The following is an 18,961-nucleotide window of genomic DNA, read 5'->3' as shown; positions in this document are numbered from 1 at the left end:
GGCTAGTAGGGAGCCTGGGGCTTTGATTAATTTACAATAAAAGCTAATTATTCTAATGTGGGCTCTCGCAACAATAGAGGGGAGGCCCAGTTCTGTTCTTAACTGAGCTGCACTAGTAAAGGAGCCGTACAAGTAGCTGCTATGTTCACTAATAACAAGGCTAACTAGGGCTGCCAATAGGTGGGTACACAGACTCTTTGCTTTCAAAAAAAAAAAGTAAATCAAACATTTCTAATGAAAGTTATGAAACAAAATGTGGAGACAACTCTCAGGCTTCAGCAAGCAGCACCATTGCTAAGGACACTTGACCACTGCTGCTAAGCAATCTGAGAAAGGAATGTTGAGAGGAGGGCCCTTCCAGAGCAGGAGAAAAAACCACCAGAAACTGCTTGTTGCTGCTAGCTGAACAGTGAATGGTGGAAGGTACTGGGGCATGTTTGTTTAAGCACTTTCCTCATTCCTACATTATTTCATTCACACACACCTCAAATGCCCTGCCTTTACAGAAGAAAACACAACTGGCTGGCTTTGTACGTTTTACTTGGAAGTAACTCCCTTGAAATAAAGGAAGTTTCCTTCCTACCAAGAAAAAATATTGATATTGCAGCACTCACCCTCTGACTTGTCTCTCACATAGCCACTACCAGTCTGTCATCAAAGGGCTGCTATTTGTTAATATGCAGTCACCACAAAATAAAAATATGTACAACCTTTAAAAGATATCTGAAGGCAGCCTTGTATAGGGATGTTTTAAATGTTTAATTATGTTTTATTATGTTTTTGTATATGCTGGAACCCGCCCAGAGTGGCTGGGGCTACCCAGTCAGATAGGTGGGGTACATTTTTTATACAGGAGTTTGTGTGCATGGGACCCGATCCACATAATGTGTGCTGATCCCTGGAAATCCTGTTAGACTGGAGGTCAGCAACTGGCAATCTTTGAGCCATATCTGGCTACCTGAAATACTGCCTAGACTACCTGTTGCCAATCCAAAGACAAAAACAGGATGTAGAAGCAGTACAGATGTGGCAAGCCCCTTTGGGAGTTGGAATCAAGCCTCTTTGCCCTTCACTAGTCATATCCTTCCAAAAGTGGCCGTGCATCTCTCTCCCTGGAGTCTTTCAAATAAAACATTTGAAAGGGATGTTGTGCATCCCATCCAATTACTCAACTTGTCAAAGCATCTCCTGACATGTCCAGCTTGCTGTTCCACAAGTTGATGTTATTGCTTTTGCTCTCTCATGCATCCTGGTAAAAGCCCTAGCCCCCTTCTTCACGGCAGCTCCTTACAGAACTCAAGATTCTTTCTACTGTTCTTAAAATACGGTATATTTTTTATTCTATTTAGAAATGTGCACATTTACTCCGAGTGGCTAAGCACAGTTCCTTCCTCCTGCAAAAAAAATATGTGATCTTTATCTTCCTTAAAGCACAGATTCTGCATGGAAATTATGTGAGCTCAAGAGTCCTGAGAGTGTAATTGCTCACAACAAATGAACAGCTAAAAATCCAGGCAACCTAAACAAATAACATGAAATATTTGCTTTGCTAAATATCAACATATTAATAAGCAAGCACGCAATCTGTTATGGGCTGTGAGGAATTTCTCCTCTTTGCTGAGGCTGAGAGAGAAAGACAAACTACCCGACAAAATTATGTTTGGGAAATTCTTATCTAGAAAAAATATACATGTTCAGATTGTACTGCTAGAAGGATAGTCACCTGTGGCCATTTGTGAGGTGGCCTTTAAAAAACTGCATCTTTGTGGGGGGAAAGGTTGTCAAAACGAAAACATTAAAGGGATGGTAACTGTTGATAACGTGCAAGTACTGTCTTATATCCAGGGGGTGCTGACCATCTAATCCCAAGATATATCCCAAGATGAAATAGACAGTTAAGGACCCTTAATAGTTCTTTTTATTTGGTTAAATAAGATTCTGGTGCTACTTTGATTAATTGTTGTATGAATCAGCAAAAAAAGTTTCAAGCATTAATTGGTAGTTCAAAAAACCAAAGTTTCAGTTGATTAATCAGTGGGGGTCATTTTAAATCTGTGGGACTGAGAGTTAAGGGCATTATTTTACGACTATTTTACTTCTACTATTACAGGAAATTAAACGGAAAATGCTAGGGGCCTTTCCACCTAACCATTTGTGGTTGCTTTTTTGTTTAAACTGCAGGCTCATATCTTCTGTTTCTAAAAAAATAAAAAATATGCAAATATCTGTAAATTTAAATCTGATTTTAATCAGTTAAAGAGGAAACAATTATTCAACTAAAATTGTTTAATTGGATGACTGCCCTAATAAATGCACAGAAGATTGTGGCAAATATGTAAGAGTTACCAACCTTTTAACCAGAGCACCATTTCAGCCACACAGAATACCCTATGCTGTAGCATAACTTTTGTTCATCTTACAAATTGTTAGAAATTCTAAAAAAAATCAACTTTTATGTCATGTGGATTCTGTATCAGCACAAAGCTGGTACAAAGCTCCTATTGCAACAGATGGACCTGTCACATCGGCTGATTCTTAATTCCAACAGATCCATGTTTTAAACTCATTTGTGGGTGCTTTAAGGACACCTATCTTCATAATTAATATAAAAAGTACACAAAATGTGCTATACAAGCTACTCTTGGGATTAGAAATTTCACTGCAACATGGCTTTGCTGAAATATGGGGGACTATGTTTAAGTACTGGTACACCAATTGTTGTGCTACAAATCAGTAACTACAAGGGCAAAGCATCACTACCACAAGGGCATGCATCAGGTGAACACACTTGGAAATGCAGTGACAACCTATATAAAAGAAACAAAATATTGCAAATAACTAATTTAAATTTTGAGTGAGGGGACGGAAGAAGGGCGGAATTTTAAAAACTCGGTGGATTTCACAAGATGAAGACTCAGGATTTTCGGCAAGGGAATGATTTTGTGGCTCACCCCCTCCACCAGTGTACCCTCTCACATTTGGGGGGGGGCAGCACCTTCCCCCTAGAGACATCTGGCCTACTCCAGGAGACAAGAAGCTAGAGAGAGTATGCGGGCAATTGCTTAGCAGCCACCCTCTTTTGCTTCAAGGTAACCTAGGCCATCTATTTATCTCCCTACTGCCTCTAACAACCATCTGTGTGCTGCTATCCAGTCCTCTCCACCCAAGCATGAAGATGACTTAATACTAAACCACAGGAGCCAGCATTTCCTTACCCTTCAGTGGCTCATTCCTGAAAGTTATCACACAGCTCCAAACAAAGGAGTGATGACAACAAGAAGAAGTCAGCCTCCACAGAAGTTGATATTGAAAAGGAGTGTTCTGTTCCTAGCTAAATTAGCCCTTTTAAGATTCTTCACCAATGAACTTCATTCTATTGACTCCCTTCTTCTATCCTCTCTTTCACACTACAAATCTATCCTTTGTCTTCATTAGGACGCAGACAGATGTTCAACTACACTAGCCATGTTGAAGAAAGACATGGGATAAAGAGACAGAATTGCCTTTCATGGTTAGACCAAGGTTCACTTCCAGTTTGTGACAAACCACTGTTTGCCATTTTGCCTCAACACAGCAAACTATTTTGATATCAAAGCAGGATCTCAAAGCAGGTTTGGGACCCTGACTTGTAAAAAAATTCCTTCATACATGAAGCAAGGGGGGAAAGTACAGAGAGTGAACAAGCACCAGGGCTCTGGTTCTCATGGTGATTTTTATTCCAAACATCCAACACTCAAGCATGCATCACTTCCAAACATGCAAGTTGCATTCAGCTGCCATTGTTAATAACCATGGCTGGCTCCAGATGACAGTGAGATCAGGCTTTTCCTGAGATTCCAAGACCAGTAAAGGGCCCTCTGTCCTATTTTTACTTTGCATGGTGCAACCAAGCGGGTTGGAAGCAAAAGAGGGAATTCAACTCATGTTCCCTGCTTCTTACCAGTTAAGGAAACCCACTGAGGGTGCCTTGTCTTAAGACCACCAAAGTCCTAGCACAGCCTAAAAGCTGCGGATAGACCTACTCTCCATGAATCTGCCTAATTCTTATACAGCAGATACTTTCAAACAAAATTCAGAAGGTCAAAAAGTTAATCAAACAACATCAACAGTTGCTGCAACCATATTTCTGTAAAATAGGCTCTACCTGTCATGATGAAAATAAACTCTCATAATCCCCAAGGGACAACATAATACAGACACCTCCAAATTCTGAATTGCCAGTTTTTCATAGCGCAAGTGGAATTTTTACCTTTAGGTGGTTCAGCATTTAGGAACAAAAACTGCTGGTCTGATTAATCTCTCACTCAATGCCAGTGGTAAGACGTGCAACTTGATGGCAAACTCCCCAGGCTTGTTCTGCAAGGAGAAAAGTAGAACAAAATTTCTGATAAATTTTCGGATAAATTATCACATTTGTACCATGCTCTCCCACTCAAGGAGATGAGAAGAGCTCTCAACAGACTTGGTAGGTAGCTTAGGCAGGGATAGTGATTTGCCCAAACCCAAGAGGGAGTGATTCATTCAGTGAACCTTGCAGCCAAGTAGAGCTTTGAAGCTCCCGGAAACACTGAAATAGAGTCCTCTAACTATAACACACTGGCTGAAAGTTCTTCTCTGCTCAGTGGCAGAAGTATAGAATGTTTCTCAGAAGGATTTGGCAGACACTCTCCTCTCCCCATGTGCCCAACCTAAACCTGTTCCAAAGAGTTGGAGGAACCCCCATAATAGATTTAAGGGGTGTGCGGGAAGTCGAAATTTCTTTGTGTGGCCAAAAGTCCTTGCACTAGCAGAAGCACATTGCTGAATCAGGGCTTTTGCACCTCCATCAACTCTGATGGTTTCTAAGCATCACATGAGCAGTAAAGCAGCTCACCAATGTAGAACCACTGGGCTACATTCTTATTTAACTGATCTAGTATTTGATTTAAATAAAAAAACTCCAGTGTCTGACAGAAGGCCTAAATCAAACTGACAACGCACAAATGGAATTTCTCATCTTTGGGCATATGTCTAGATTTTCTTTAAGAAAAAACATTCTGGAGGAAACAAAACTATTAGAAGCTAGTTGAGAATATCCAAATTCCTCCCATTCAAGGTGATGAAATTCTCAGAACTGCAAACTTTAACCAGTAGGTTAATTGGTTAAATGGCAACGACAGGTAGGTGGCTATATCAGTATGGCACAATTTGTTGCTGATTTTACACTATGCTGCTGCTGGAGATATACTGTAACTGTAATATAGAATGAAAAAAGAAATGCTAAATCTAACCCTTCTTTAGAGGAAAGGGTAAGTGGCAGATTTTATTCACTTGCAACTATGTTAACACTTCCTTCAGCGTCTCAAAAAGACAGCCGCATCAAAGATTTGGGTTAGAGGCTCATTTAAATTTAATCAATCAGTTCAAAAGGTCATGATTACTCAACTAAAATTCATAAATTGGTTGACTATATCTTAGTTTGGGGTGTGCATCTGCACAATGAAAATGCTAAGGCTCAAGGATTTGTAGGCATCTGCATTTTGAAAGAATTAAATACAGAAGAATCTAGGAGGTATGAATGTCGCTCCTAATACAATTCTGCCACTTCCGTACTTTTCTTGCCTTTAAATGCTAAAATATTCTCTTGCCAACTCTCAGCATAGCTGCCTTTCCATCAAACAGTCAGAAATGTTCAGGGGCTGCTGATCTGTTGCCAATACTTAGGGCCAAGGAATTATGAGAAGGGGCCTTTTTAGTCAATTATCATGTTGTTATTTATATTACAGAGCAATGCAGGAGGCTCTTGCATGCTAACACATTTATTTAAAGTTATGGATAGATTTTGGCAGCATTGTGGCTTTACAAACTTTCTAAGAAAATCCCTTTAATTTCAAATTGAATTAACTTCAGATCAGGCTGCTTGTGCCCCTGAAGGTACGTATTTTCTACCTTTTGTTATACAGTGGTGCCCCGCAAGACGAACGCCTCGCAAGACGGAAAACCCGCTAGATGAAAGGGCTTTCCGTTTTGGACGCGCTTCGCAAAACGAATTTCCCTATGGGCTTCCTTCGCAAGACGAAAGCCCATAGGGAAATCTCCGGGACAGCGGGGAAGTGCAGCACGTCTTCCCCACTGTCCTCGGACCTCCTCCGAAGGCTGGCGGTGGGGCGGAGAGACCTCCTCCCGCTGCCAGCCTTCAGAAGGCTGCTGTTCTGAATGTTGGCGGTGGGGAGGAAAAACCCTCCTCCCACCGCAAGCCCCGGGAACAGAGGAGAAGCGCTGCGCGCCTTCCCCTCTGTTCCCGTACCTGTCCTGAAGGCTTGCGGTGGGGAGAAAAGCCCAAGCGGTCTCCATAGGAACGCATTAATTGATTTTCAATGCATTCCTATGGGAAACCGTGCTTCGCAAGACGAAAAACTTGCAAGAAGAAAAAACTTGCGGAACGAATTAATTTCGTCTTGCGAGGCACCACTGTACACATGGGAAGAGCTGGGTGATGGAGTAAAGCTTCTACTGGATACATGTGTTGCAACACACCAGAGCTTTCTATTCCTTTGCTGCTCTTGCAGCCATTCAGCACACTGACCATGTTCAGAGGGCCAAATACTAGCTTAATTAGTGAGGCTATCAACAAATCTATATATTCACATGCAGCTCTTTCATTCCTCCTTCACTGCTATTTTTGTGCAAGCAGGAAAACAAAGAAGCCATTAACCACAGTTCCCAGTTTACAGGTAACTGAAAACTATGGTTAACTGTGACTTCTTGTTTTGTTGCCCTACTTGCATGAAGGGGCTGTATGGATATGAAGTTTGCCCTGGCTTATTAAGCCAGGATTTTATTGTGTAAACCACATCACTCTGCAGCAGCAAAGAGATTTGCCAATGAGTGTGCACTTGAAGGGGAGCTATAGCCAATTCCTGGCTCTCAGATGAATGAACATCCAAATAGTTGGCAGGGACTGCTGCAGCAAAAATGAGTGTTGAGGCATCTTAAGTACTAATAATGAGCTTTCACAGGCTCATTATGAAATACTTTATCAGATGCATGATGCACACATTTTCAAAAACAGACTACTTTCATATACACATTACATTTTCAGATTTACATGTAAAAAAAATCAAAAATCAACAACACTTAAGTTATACCAAAGGAAATCTGCAGTAGTTCTTAGGTGTGCCATCCCAAGTTAAAGATTGTTTTCAGAGCTGAAGAAGTGAAAGTAGAGTATTAGAGAAGTCAATGAAGAAGAAGAGGAGGAGGAGGAGGAGGAGTTTGGATTTGATATCCCGCTTTATCACTACCCAAAGGAGTCTCAAAGCAGCTAACATTCTCCTTTCCCTTCCTCCCCCACAACAAACACTCTGTGAGGTGAGTGGGGCTGAGAGAAGTGTGACTAGCCCAAGGTCACCCAGCAGCTGCATGTGGAGGAGTGGAGACGCGAACCCGGTTCCCCAGATTAGGAGTCTACCGCTCTTAACCACTACACCACACTGGACCCAGGCTTAGGAAGGCATGCATGCTTTTAGCATGGAACTAAGAGACGGGGAGAAGGCCAAGGGACTGGGAACTGAATTTCATATATTAATAAGCAATAACTGATAAAAGTCTTTGGCTCCTGGTAGTAGTGGTAGTTACAGTGTTTGAAAAATCAACACTTCATTTATAAGGTTGGAACCAGTTAACTGTAGCAAGGTAGATCTCTGACGCGATCACATGATTTAAATTGTTTTCTTGAATTTGGTTTCTTTTTTTGCTTTCCTAATTTTTCCAAGCCACTTAGTTTATCTTCAAATAATAACAATAACAATAATAATCCAGCACATTATTCCATTACATGGGACACAAAAGCTTGCATTTGATGGAAATGGTTCCCTTCAAGTGAAGCCTCAACAAAGCTTCCTTGTATATTAAAAAACCAATCACTTCTCTTCTAAAGTTCTTTTTCCTTTCTTTTTTCTTTCAGAAAGCATGGAAGGGAGATAGCCTGCAACAAAGGCGACAACATTTTTGCAGGACTAGATTGACTTTCCAACAGTGTGATTAGACCAGGAGAGCACAGCTGCAACTTATAAATGCCCAGGCAGGCACACATGAGTGGCGTCTCATCTAGTCTGCCAAAATTCCAAGCAATTAGAACAAATAACACTTTCAGCTCTTCTGCAAGTTACCGAGATGGAGAATAAACACCACCAGTGGAGGAGAACGGTCGGGTGGGAAAAAGACTTCTTGTTTCATAAGGGTTACTTGGGGAAAAAAGTTATTTATTTTTAAATTTTCCATCAGAACAACCAACCACTTGCTTGCTCACTCCAAAGCATGGCAGTCCCCATGTCTCCACAAAAAAATAGGAGTTTGTTTCTTCTTTCATCTTACTCCCAGTTGGCCAGAATCTTACTTTCTTTCTGATATTGTTACTCCCGGGAAGAGGTAACTAAAATGTGGGTTTTGAACTGGAGTACAGTACTATATAGCAACCAAAAATCCTTAACAGAGAGTCTATGTCCTTAACAGACACTTGGGTATTGCTTTCTTGTCCAACACTGGCCCAGTTGGACTTGAAGGCAGGGAAGGGGCAAGTTTTTAATCTTCCTCTCTTCTCTTCTAGCAAGCCTAATGGCATTCTGCAGACACCCTGCCCAATTCCTTCAGCAGGCGCTACCCAATTTATGTGAAGTGTTGCCACCACAAGGTCAAATGGAATAGGTTGGGTTGGGTTTCCCCCCATTGCTCTTACAGTTCAATGCTATCCTTCCCTCCCAAAGTTGCATTTCAATTTGCAGTATGGGGGAGGGGGAGTTTGCACATGGATTGTAACTCAATTTGTATCGTTATGAAATGGTTAAACCCGGAGTTGAGTCTCTAAGACGGTTGGGTGATGCCTTGCACTCCTCCTTCTGGCAACTCTGCAGCCAAGCATCACACACATCCAAATTCTTATCTGGCTCAGATTAAAATCTGATCCACTCATTCAATACCACACCCCCAATAAACAACATTTCCCCTTCCCTTCCTTTAAATATCCCACATACCACAAGAGCTGGGGCAGCATTCCAGCACCAGGGGAGTGAGAGGAAGGGGGTCTTTAGTTTCCTCCCTGTGCTAGGACACAGGACCCCCCCCCCATGACCCTTAAGGAGAAAGAACGGAGGGAATGGTGTCTTTCCCCTCTTACTGCAGCTGCTGTCACTGGCTCAGTAAGGCAGTCTTAAAGAAATAGAATGGGGGGGGTGTACATTTTTGGAGGCTGCACAGCTAGGATGGTGGATCTGATTGTCTCGGAAATAAGCCAAGCCATATTCTGCTTCACTGTTTTTAAGTAGCTGAGTTTATTTTCAAGCCAACATCGTATTGGCATGGCAGGGACTTGCCCTTCTCTACGAAACAGTCATCTTTAGGTCCAGAGGCACTGCAAGTTCTGAACAAGAAGAAAACAGGATTAGCGTAGTCAGTATGGCTAGAGGTTAGCAGTCACATCCTAGCCATGTTCTCCCATTGATTCCAATGGGACTCAACTCTCAAATGAGTATGCATAGGACTTCAGCCTAATCCTATGCATGTTTGCCCAGTGCATCCTGTTGAGTTGAGTGGGACTCCATTCAACAGTAAATAGTACAGTGGTACCTCTGGTTACGTACTTAATTCGTTCTGGAGGTCCGTTCTTAATCTGAAACTATTCTTAACCTGAAGCACCACTTTAGCCAATGGGGCCTCCCGCTGCTGCTGTGCCACTGCCGCTGCACGATTTCTGTTCTCATCCTGAAGCAAAGTTCTTAACCCGAGGTACTATTTCTGGGTTAGCGGAGTCTGTAACCTGAAGCGTATGTAACCTGAAGAGTATGTAACTGTAGGTAGCACTGTACTGGTAAATATGGGAAGAGAAAGGGTAAAACAGCCAGCTGAACTGTTCAATACACTGTTACATGTGACTCTTAGGCTAACTGCAAAGCTAGAAGGAAGCCAGGCTTATGGGTGAAGTTCACCCTTCAGTGGCTTGCACAGCCCTCTTGGCACCAAAGTAACCAACTGTCATCTTCGTGTTAGATCATGCAGTTACTGGGAACGAAGCCCCTCTCTAATAGTGTTGGGTAGATCCACTCCAACACACCAGAAAGGATTTTTATACTGCAGCCTTCTCAAAATGAGCAAGTGCCAATTTCTACTCTGTTAGGACTAGTAAATTTTTATGTTTGTAATGTGTGGTTGTCAGAAAGAAAATAGCAGGCTTCTTGATGAAAAGCCCAAGGTTGGAAGTACAAAATAGCAAGGCAAGGAGTTGCTTATGGCAAAAGCTGGGTCTGTTGATTTGGTTTTAGATTATACCTCTTCAAAACCTGAAAAGATGTCTCAATAGGGAAATATCCATCATTCAGACAACAGCCTCAGACAGATCACAATCTGATAACTGTCAGTGCCCCCCCCCCCACTTCTGCCAACCTATTTCCCCATATTTTATTGTTTTATACACACAGAGAGAGGGGGAGGCCTTTCCTCAAACAACTGACAGTTGAAAGTCACTTTTCCTGAATTAAAATTGGTATCCCACTTTTCTTTTGCAATTTGAGGTCAACAAAATGAGAATTATAACCATCCTCAGAGGTACTCACTTTCTATGTTTTCCTACATGCCACACAGACATGCACTGGGGCTGCACACCTACCAACTAAGGCTATTTTTTCAATACTATCTAGATATGTTAACAGCTATGAATCCCAACTTTAAAAATGGGGTGGGGACATATCAGGTTGCCAACCCAGTAGGTAGGTATATCCTGCATACTATATAAACATTTTAGAATGCTGACTTCAAGTTGCTGTGCTTGAAGTCTGTCTGCCACTGTTACTTCATCTGTAACTTTGTTTTATAAATAAACCATATAAATAGGTTCCCTTTGATTGCTCAGAGCATGCAGCATTAAGTGCTGGGGCATAGCTTTAGGCATAATTGTACAACTGAATTCATCAGCTGCCTAATTATCATGCATTTTGCATTTATTTCTGCCAATTAAAAAAGGAAGAAACTATTAACAACTTTTACATAAATACCGTATTTGTTCTCTGCAAAAGACATGAGGCTAATTTGCCAGCGATTAACCGATTATCTAATTTTATAGCTGTCACTCTATAAGATGCCACTTACCCCACACCCAGTGGCAAACAATAAAAAAGACCCCAGAAGTTCTCTTTTCCCACAAACCCCTCCGGTTTCTGACTTCACCATGCCCTGATGAAGTTGCATGGCTGCTGATCTCTTATTTCCTCCCTCCTACCCTCAGTAGGGTGATTTGATCCATTCTTCGCACCATTAGTGGTGCACAAACCAAGGTTGACTTGTAAAACCAGGAACTGAAACCATGGTTTGAAATGTGTTTGTAAACCACAGTTTTGAGGTAATCTGGTTTGTGTAGCTGCATGTTACAGGAACCTATGGTTAGCTAGAAGAACAGTGAGGAAAATCTGGAGAAAGAGGGAAGGCATGCTCCCAATTTAAAAACCATGGTTTGCAGGGGGTCACTTTGGGAAGCAGCACTAAGATCTGGTGCAAGCGTAACGAAGTGGCTTCATTTCATCCAGTATAGTGGAACACAAGCATGGAAGAGACATGTGTTTCATAAAATCACAACCAATTGGGGTTCCAAGAAACATGGGATTCCCTTCCCTTCATGCTCTTAAAGTTTACAGTTGCAAACATCAGTGGAATTTCACTAACACTGAAAGCGTGAAGTGGACTTTACTGGTTTCGTTCTAATGAGATTTTAGAGTTAAACTGGGCATAATGTTAAGCACAGGTTTGCAGCCAAAATGAGCAGTCTTGCATCCAGTTCCCCTGTCCCTCTCCAAAACACGTAGGGGGGGGGGAGTGATGTCATCAAAACATATGCTCTCCCTTTCTCTCAACACCCAATAATGTGAAGCTGGAGAGAAGCTGGAGAATGTGTAAGTCACCTGCCATGGTGTCACATGTTTCTCTAACTACCCATTAAGGGGTGTGAAGCAGAAATCACTTTTTTTTTAGCAGCAACTCTGTGACTACCAGTAAGTCAAGTGGTTCCATTGTGCCATAACTGTAGCTGCTGTTAGACCACCAGTGGTCCCCCTCCAAACTACCACCTTGATGTTTCTGTTCAGGAAGTATTCTTTAAAATATAAAATATAAAAGAATATGAAAAAGGAATAGTAGGGAGGTGTGCCTCAGGTGGATGGCCATCTGTCACAGATGCTTTAGTTGAGATTCCTACAATGCGGGGGGGGGGGGGGTCCTTGAACCAGGTGACCCTTGGAGGCTCATTATTCTGTGAAGGAAGTGATGAAAGCCAGGGGTTGCAGGGAGGCACAAAAAGTCAAAACACAAAACCAAACCAAAGACACCCAAGTTGTCATTTTTTAAAGAATGCTTCAGGTCCTCATAGTTGTAGAGATCCACAAAGAAAAAGACAATCTGGCGCATTATGATTTGAAACTCTCAGGGTTTCTTTTCCCAAGTCTTCCTGAAATTCTTTTGAGAGCATGTGCTGGACATCTTTTCCCCATGTCTGAGAGCACCATTTTCAGAAGACACACACACACCCTAATGCACTGAGTGCAGCACTCCCAGCCGGAGCCAAACAATAATTACCCAAATTAAAATGGTAGCTAGAACATGCAAATTAGCTGCAGTCTTCCTATTCATATTTTTTTAAAAAAAACAGGTCCTCAATGTAGAATATGCTACATATTATGCATGTTTACAGCTTTTTTTCAGGAAAAAAAATTAGTGCCACGAAAGAGGCAATTTAGATCACAGATTTTAATGGGTTCAGTGAGGAAAATTAAAAAGGAGAATAGTATTATTTCTTCATTCCTCCTGGGTAACAGGAGGGCAAGAATAAAAGAAGCCAAGGCCTGCTTACCAATGGATACAAAGGACTTTACAAGCAGAAAAGCAAATAATTACTATGTTTATCTAAAAGTGTTCTAAAAGAGTAGGTATAAATCCCGCCACTTGGAATGATTTCGTGTCAATTGTAAATGAAGCAATTAAGTTTATTTCACTAAAACAAATTAATGCATATGAGGCCAAGTAAAGGGCAATCTCTACTTTTGTAAATTATAAATTTGTTTAAAATTACTTAAGAATATCTTGGGGTGGTGGGGTGCATTTATCTTATATCCTTCTCTCCTCGTCCAGTGGTCTCATCACTCTTGAAGCCATTTCTCCACCTCTGCTTGCCTCACCTCTCTTGATTCCTGGTATGTTGTCACAGCGGGGCAGAAAGTTTTTGGCATGTCTAATTTTGGGGTGTGTGGTGGTGCCCGTAGGATTTATAAGAATTTGAAATTAATCTGAACTTAGATGTGTGTGTGTGTGTGTGTGTTTCTTTGTTTGAAAGAGAGATAGATATATTTTACAACTTGTACTTTATAAAGTATACATTACCCCCTACTGATATAGCTTGGGACAGTCTAAGAAATAGTAGGTTTGCTGATATATGGTGCAGAGGGTGGGGGTGGAGGACAGGGTTTTAAATAAGATTGAAAACCAGCAAAGCTTCCTAGCAAATTGTTTGTTTGGAATCAATGCACCAAAGCCATGTACAAAATAATGCTTTCCTAATTGCCATTTACAAATCAATTGTTTTTACGTTCAGAAACCACCTTTAAGCACTGCTGAAATACCAGCCCTCCTCTCCCCTTGCCTTCTACCCACTGAGCACATTCAGCCTTTGATTGCCTGGTTGCTGGTATCACTCTTTTGCGCCAGGGCAGGCCTGGGAAGCATAATCACAGGTCCGGTATCTAACACTCCCATTGATAGCTGGGTTCACTGCCAAATCTAATTTGTATGGAGCACGATATGGAGCAGATGGAGAGAAAAGGCCACCGTGTGAGGCTGCCTTTTATTCTGCCCACTAGCCTCAGCAAGAAGCAGTTCACTGCCTCTTTACAAGCTAATGACACTGAGGTTCTTGAGCATGGCCAATAATCCTCCATCAAGCATGCTTTGCAAGCATTATAGTTTTCCTCGGGGTGTGGGGTGGGGAATGCATCTTGAACACTGATCTGGTGGCTAAATATTATGTTTTAGGTTTGGGTGCAGAGGGGGGAGGGAAGCAATATGTTATATACCTGGGGTATGCAACCTAAGGTCCGGGGGCCGGATGCGGCCCAGTCGCCTTCTCAATCCAGCCTGCGGATGGTCCAGGAATCAGCGTGTTTTTACATTGGTAGAATGTGTCCTCTTATTTAAAATGTATCTCTGGGTTATTTGTGGGGTCTGCCTGGTGTTTTCACATGAGTAGAATGTGTGCTTTTATTTAAAATTCATCTCTGGGTCATTTGTGGGGCATAGGAATTCATTCATTATTATTTTTTTTCAAAATATAGTCCGGCCCACCACATGAGCTGAGAGATGGTGGACCGGCCCACAGCTGAAAAAGGTTGCTGACCCCTGTTACATCCTCTACATCCTTTTAACAGCAGCTTTTACTATATACTTCTGCTCTAACTTTTAGTGAGAGAGATGATAGATGATAGATAGATAGATAGATGATAGATAGATAGATGATAGATAGATAGATAGATAGATAGATGATAGATAGATGATAGATAGATAGATAGATAGATAGATAGATAGATAGATAGATAGATAGATGATAGATAGATAGATAGATAGATAGATGATAGATAGATAGATAGATAGATAGATGATAGATAGATAGCTAGATATAGATAGAAAAGTGCAATGGGTGCAACTAGGATAGGTGGTTATTGCATAAGAACATATGAAGATAAGCCAAAACCCCACTCAGTCTAGCATCCTGTTCTCGCAGTGGGCAACCAGATGCTGTGGGCATCTGCTGTAAGCAGGACCTCTCCCCGCTTGCCATTCCCAGCAACTGGTATTCAGAGACATGTTGCCTCCAACACTGGATGTAGAATACAGCAATAATGACTAGCAGCAATTGGTCACCCTTCAAAATCCTGCTTCTTTGCCAGTCCTTCCAAACTCTGAGATCAATGCCAAGTCGGTAGCATTATCTTGTAACAATGAAGTCCCCTTCTATATCCCAGCCTCACTTATTTCCGGTTCAGTTTATATCCTGATGTATCCAATTGGTTTCGGGAAAACAAAAACTGTTAATTAATGATAGTGCTAAAAGATTGAGTGACAACAAATATAAACATATACTTCGAAATAACTCCGTGTGTATTTTCCCAGAGATTAAAAGCCCCCAGAAGATGCTTGGCTCAGAAAGAATTCCATCCTAAACAAAATTCTAGATATGAGACAAGCCACCAAGAACTCACATTTGGATCATTTGTATTCAGTACATAGAGTGTATTATCAAGAAGGATATGTAATTTTTATGGCATGGTAAGGCCAGAGCCTAAAAGTATCTGGAGGGTTATAAATCACAACCAGTACCTAAATCCAGTGCTTTTTTTCTGGGGGGAATTCAAGGATATGCAATACTGGCACCTTTTTTTTCTAGAAGAAAAGCCTGTCTAAATCTTTCCCAGATTATAATCCAAGGCTCTATTTCAGGCTTCCTCAAACTCGGCCCTCCAGATGTTTTGAGACTAAAATTCCCATCATCCCTGACCACTGGTCCTGTTAGCTAGGGGTGATGGGAGTTGTAGTCCCAAAACATCTGGAGGCAGAGTTTGCCTATGCTTGCTCTATTTGGACATCACACCAAAGCATGGTGAAGAAAGGTTAACAATGATTTGGCAAACTATTTCCTCCATTTCCAGAGGATGCTGCATTATGGAGATGGTGTTGAATTTATGAAGCTGAGGGTTGAGAGAATGTAAAACAAAAGCAGGCAAGTGTCCCTAAATCATGGTTTGTCAGTAAGGTCTTCTAATAATGTTATTGGCCAAGAAACAATGTGAACTTAAGTCTCCCTAGACTCCAATACTCTGTCGGTTATACTGGATTAGCTCTCACAAGTCGATAGTCCTTTGTTGGTTCTTGTGAACACCATTATGTAACTATTGCAGTGCAATTGGTGCCAAATACCAAGAAACATTAAACAGATATTGCGGGGGGACACACAAAAAACCCCACTTTAAAACCCTCATAATTTTAGCATTTTTTAAAAAAGAAAAATGCTTATATTCGGTCTTTTAGGCGTTTTTCTTGGCTAATCAAAACCCACACTTGTGTCAAAAAGCACCCTCTCATCAGTGACTTAAGTCTGCAAGGTGAGTTTTATGCTTTGCTCTCTGCTCCAATACACACAGCACATTACAAGTCTGGAGCTGTGCTGTCGGTTTCCAGAGCCAGGATACCAGAGACCATGCCTTTTTGTGAATGAGAGACTGGCCTTCTAGTTTTGATACTTTGCAATGGTGCTATAATCCAGGTATCAGCAGCACAATGCTCCATCATAATGTAAAAAATGGTTATTGCAGATTATTATTGTCCACCATGCATTTAACACACATACACACAGCTGGAAGCTAAGGACCATGTGGTGAGGATGATTGATGGCATGCAGCAAACAACAGCCAACAGCAGCATAGCACTCCTGTCAGGCTCTATAGTGCAGCCCCCACAGCTGCTGCACTAAATTCTGAGTTGTTTAGACAAGGAGGGAGGAAAAGGGAGAGTTGCAAAGGCAGGATGTTTACTACAATGAGATTTACCTCCAAAGCAAACTTAACTGGTCCACGATGGGCAGAAAAATCGTTTGGAACGAGAATAAAAACAAAAGAGTGGGAGAATGTTGCAACTAAAACTATTTTGGGTCAATTTAAAATGTTTTAAATGAGCTGTTGGAAATCAAAATAGAGCAGCATGCAAATGAAAGTGTTACCTTCTCCGCACTGGGAACTAACCCTTCACCTTGTTTTTAGTTTTGAGTACATTAACCAAGTAGCAGTTTTGGAAATCTCTCTTGCAGATAAGATGCTCCCTCAGGACTGTATGGGGAGAACAACAGCAGCAGTCCTTAGCCTCACTCTCTTTTCTCAGCCAATGGAGTCAGGATTACCCATATTTGAATGAGAAGTCTTGGAACAACTGAACTCTCAGCTCACGCTAACAACCACATTCAATCACCCAGGGTAAGAGAGCATCTTACTTTTAAGGAAATAAGGTCTCCTGGTTATTAATTCTCACAGTGAGGGCAACTAAAAATGGAAGGAGGAGTCAAAAGTCTGAGGGCCATTCCTGATGTATGTACTTCCTGGACAAAATCCAGGACCAAGGGGGCCAGTGGAAGAGGAGGGAGACCATCTGAACAGTACCACTGTATGACCATCTGACTATCCTGTAAAGCAGGGGTCAGCAAAATTTTTCAGCAGGGGGCCGGTCCACTGTCCCTCAGACCTTGTGGGGGGGGCCGACTATATTTTTTTTTGGGGGGGATATGAATGAATTCCAATGCCCCACAAATAACCCAGAGATACATTTTAAATAAATGGACACATTCTACTCATGTAAAAACACACTGATTCCCGGACCGTCCACGGGCTGGATTTAGAAGGCGATTGGGCCGGATCTGGCCCCTGGGCCTTAGTTTTTGCCTACCTATGCTGTAAAGCCTTGAGAAGCCTGTGACGTTGTGTGAGTTGGATTGTTTGGGTTAAGTATTTTAAAGCTACAGTCCTAGACACGCTTACGAAAATGTAAGTCCTATGGAATCAGATGGACTTATGCTTGAGAAGGCAAGCTTCAAGTTGCATGGTTAAGTCTACATTCTGTGGCTATTTTACCTTTTAGTGGGGGGGGGGGCGCACGCTCAAGCCAAATGCAACCCACGCCTCTCGTTGGGACTCTTCTAGGCTACGGCACCTCCTCAGTCAATACTTCCTTTCCCCAGGCCTCACACTTAACCAAGCCTACTTTGCACCCTGTCTTGACAGGAATGCACCCTTGAACTGTTGCTTGTCTGGATGGAGGACAGTGTATGTGGAACACTAACCTTCCCTACAAAAGGTCAAAAATACATTTGTTAGTTTCATCCACTCCTCTGACACACACCCCACTGGCACCCCCAGGAGGGAATATGGCCCTCAGTATGAAAAATGAAATAAAATAAAATAAAAATTTATTATTTATACCCCCAGCCACTCTGGGTGGCTCCCAAAGGAATATAAAAAACACAATAAAAGATCAAACATTAAAAACTTCCCTAAAGAAGGCTGCTTTCAGATCCCTTCTAAATAAATAAAAAAAAGGTTGCCCACCCCTATTTTAGGGGATAAAAACTAAGAGCGGGTAAATTTACAATCATTTATTTGCTTGGCATAGACAGCAAGTTAAACATGAAGTATTGGTAATAGAGATTGCTTTTTTAAGGGGGGGGATTTGTGAAAAAATAGTCAAGCAATTATATTAGCAAGTAAACTGACCACATACACACACACACCCGACTGAGGCCTCCCCTTCTACTTAGCTGTTTCTGCGATCAGAAGAAGAAAAAGAAAAAGGTGGTGTTGGGAAAGAACAGTTGAAAATCGTGAAGGAAAAATCAAAGTCAGCATGTAGCACACCAATTATTCTGACTTCAAGTCCACAGAATGTAAACATTAAGGGCATACTGTCAGGGCGGTCAGAGGAGGGCTTCATACTGACTGCCATTACTACTGAGAATTGGGTTCTCTTTGGTCAAAAGGTTGGGGTCTGACCAAGTTCACGGCCTGCCTGACAAGCCATTGCTGACCTCAGCTGGAATATTCTTTCAACCCTGCAGCCCTCGCCTCTCTCATGCTTAGGCTTTCTCTCTATCAGTCTCTACGATAGCTCACGTTCCCATGTGGGTACCATTTTACTTCCATCAGGAGTGCAGGCTTGTTCCAGCAAGAGGAACAGAAGAATGGAAAGCGGCCAGGAGCCGGATTCTTCCAAGAAGCCACAAAATTAGTCTCTCCAGAGATCTTGATGCAATTCATCAACTGGTTTCTCTTCTCTCCACCCCCCCTTCCCTTTTCCTTCAGGGCTGTGGGGCGGGAAAAATCAATGGGACTTGTGCTGTAAAAGTGATCATCATGAC

At 41.9% G+C, this 18,961-nt stretch overlaps 1 protein-coding gene across 12 annotated transcripts in view; it reads right to left on the bottom strand.

The window, feature by feature from the left end:
* ZMIZ1 (zinc finger MIZ-type containing 1) overlaps positions 1-18,961 on the bottom strand; it is a 369,131-nt gene that overhangs the window by 248,432 nt on the left and 101,738 nt on the right. For 11 of the 12 annotated variants that reach the window (XM_053388158.1, XM_053388156.1, XM_053388149.1 and 8 more), the window contains exon 3: positions 4,250-4,356. The exons of the other annotated variant lie outside the window; for it this stretch is intronic. The gene's annotated coding sequence lies outside the window, so the exon portion shown is untranslated. The remainder of the gene's footprint in view (positions 1-4,249; positions 4,357-18,961) is intronic. 12 annotated transcript variants of the gene reach the window in all.

The sequence above is a fragment of the Podarcis raffonei genome, chromosome 5 (assembly GCF_027172205.1).
Source record: "Podarcis raffonei isolate rPodRaf1 chromosome 5, rPodRaf1.pri, whole genome shotgun sequence".
NCBI lineage: Eukaryota > Metazoa > Chordata > Lepidosauria > Squamata > Lacertidae > Podarcis > Podarcis raffonei.
Note: the sequence above shows the minus strand (reverse complement) of the source record. Positions and strands in the feature narration are given on the sequence as shown.